The following is a 3177-nucleotide window of genomic DNA, read 5'->3' on the forward strand; positions in this document are numbered from 1 at the left end:
CTCCTCGTCCACGCCTTCCTCTCCTACCCCCTCTAATTTGTCCTCCTCGATGGCGGCATCGGCATAGCCACCGTCGATGCCATCCGAGTACGCCGAAAATCTGATCCCTCTGCCCTCGCCGAGTGTTTCAGATGCCACCAGCTCGTCACGGCCTTCACGTACGGCGCCTGGAGGCCCGACATAGACGGAGGTGCAACATGTGACTCCCCCATCCAAGGCAGCAAACGAAGATCGGAGCGGGGGATATTAGGGCTCGCTGTGAGCCGGGGGCGGCCGGCGACGAGGTATATTTAGGGTTCCCATTTACTGTTTGGCCATTAAAGTTCATTTCCATCAACTACTATGCACCCAGACATCGCGTTCTGATTGTTGATGTCGCCCTCATTGTGTTTCCAACAACACAAGCCTATAAAATTGCAAAAGTTCAGGAGCGTTGCTGGGGATTCTATGATCGAGAAGGCGGTCGTTGGTGGAGCTTAAGTTGCCTTTGACCGAGGTAAGGTTTTTTGGTGTTACTAGAGTTGAATAGGGGTTGATAGATTTTCCTTTGCATGTGCTTGAGATAGAGGATGAATGAGAGGAGTTGGGTGATGGGCTGATAGGCTTTCTCTTCCTCCACTAATTATGTGCTTGAGATAGAGGATGAATGAGAGGATTTTCCTTTGCATGTTTGTTTTGCCTACTAAGTGTTTGTTGATATACCTATGTTTCAACTGCCGAGTAGAAGTTGCAAATATTAATTGGCGTACCAATTCCTTAGCTTCTAACTTTTTTAGATTTTTTGAGATTCCCCCTCATGTATTTGATGGCAGCAAGGTGGTGAGGCTCGGGATAGTGCAGGTGCTGACGGTGATCTTGCAGAAGCAGAAGACGGCGCTGAGGAATGCTTACAAGAAGAAAAGTTCTTGCCTTTGGATCTCAGGCCCAAGAAAACTCACACCATTAGGAGGAAGCTGCTTACAAGAAGAAAAGTTCTTGCCTTTGGATCTCAGGCCCAAGAAAACTCACACCATTAGGAGGAAGCTTACCAAGCATCAGGTAACGAATTATCATGGATCTCAGGCCCAAGAAAACTCACACCATTAGGAGGAAGCTTACCAAGCATCAGGTAACGAATTATCATAATCTAGTTATACGAGGTCTGGCTAGATTCATTGTGCTTGTTTAATTTGGATAGTTAATTCTACACATTCAATCCGTTTATTGATTAATAAATACAATGTAACTAAATAGTGATCAATTTCGGTTCTGTCTAATTAGACTCATTCTAGTTCGGTTTAGTTTATTCTAGAGAGACGTATAGATGGACATATATGCTCAACATATGCTTTGAACATGACTCTGTCCAAAGTCCTCTTTTGAAGCTATCTAGCGTATAACTCGATCTCGACGTCATCAACAATCGATTCGCCAGGTAACTTCTTGATGTAAACACCTCTCTTGGGTTATTAGAGAAAATGAAAGCTTTCACTTTTTATGTATCTTAGACTTTCTATAAGACTAGGATAAACAATCTCAACTTATGATTTTGATAACAATGTCTGTTTAGAAGTAACCTTTAAAATTTTACTCTAGTAATTATTACCTTCAGTTTATACTTTTGAAATCTATTAATATATTATACAAGGAGTGTACTACATTATGATAACAGGGTGTGTGTTACAGACATTCTGATTTTTGTTTTATTCACTGCATTTTAGTAACTTTAATTGGTTAAGGATCATTACATTTGCTTTTACTATTTTCATTGGTAGGTTTGCAGAAATAGGACAAGCTCTTGTATCGTCAGTTGACAAAATCATTTTTGTTAGATCACCTGGTGTGGGAAAAATGGTACATGTTACATGTTGACAGCTATTTTTCTCAGTGCCACATTTTATGCTTTGGACGGTCTTTATGTAGTAAAGCTAACAAATGAGCATGCACGTGTTCAGGTTACTGAGATGTTAGCTTCTGTTATCTGCTTATTTTAATCATTTGATGCTTTGCAGAACTGGTGTGGTGATTCAACTTTAATTTTCTCAGTTAAGGCAGATAATTTGTTCTCTTTATTAAAGACTGGTAATAAGCAGATTCTAATTTAAGCATTATATTGTTAAACATAGAAACTTATTACAAATTAATTCAGTCAAATATTTTGCTTTCTTCAGGATGGGTGGGAGTTTGTGTGCTTACTGGTCTGATAATATCAATCCTTGGAAGCTAACCCCCATGGAAAGTAGATGGACATGTTTACAAGTCCCTGGAGAATTTAATATTCTGTGATAGTAAAAATGTAATCCTCTACATGGTTTCTGTAGAGTGTTTACTCAATACTTTTTGGGCTTATTTAATGATAATACATGTATAACTATGCATCTTATCATGCAGAAGTCAGACGTTGGTGTTCAAGACTTGGCAAAATTAGTTGTAGACAGGAACAAGTTCCTGATATCAATAGGTTCGTAAATTTTGATAGAAGCTGATCACTTGCTTTGTAATATATTATAATTTGTGTTCTTGTGTTAACTGGTTGCTTAGTTTATAATATTTTCTCCAATCTATAATTCTTTGTGTTCATCTTTAACATGAAGCCAAAAAAAAAATCTGATTTGCTCTGATATGCCATTATTGTGAAACAATGAGTTTAACATCAATTTGTTATGAGTTTTCTTGATTGCTAGATCCTATTTGAAGTTTCTTGCCGACATATGTTTTCTTGTACTTTAAACAACTATTTTATGGTAGATGACTAGATTGTAATCTAAAGGGTTTAAATTCATACTGGGCTAGGCTTATGGGTCCTGTAAACAACTTCACAACATAAGAACTAAATCACAGACATGATAGATTTTATTAATTAGATTAACATCAGCAGCGCTGAGTCAGCTTTCTAGGATAAATCTTTGAGAGCTGGAGTTGAGATCTCATTGGCCCTTGTCTTGCTATAAAGAGAGATAAATTCAAAGTGCACCGAACCAAAGAAGCCATATCTCAGCGTATTTGATAAAATAAGGCAAACCATGGGGCTTTTTATTGTTGAAAGCTTAGAAAGCTTATCATGTTCTGAAGCTTGTAACTTATCAACTACCAAAACTCCAAGCATATTATATCATGTGCTTATAACTTAATTTATCTGAAGCCCTACAGAGTATATAAAACTTTTAAAAAAATCAAGTGGCTGAACATTAGATGAAA

This window comes from Asparagus officinalis, chromosome 2 (assembly GCF_001876935.1).
Source record: "Asparagus officinalis chromosome 2, Aspof.V1, whole genome shotgun sequence".
NCBI lineage: Eukaryota > Viridiplantae > Streptophyta > Magnoliopsida > Asparagales > Asparagaceae > Asparagus > Asparagus officinalis.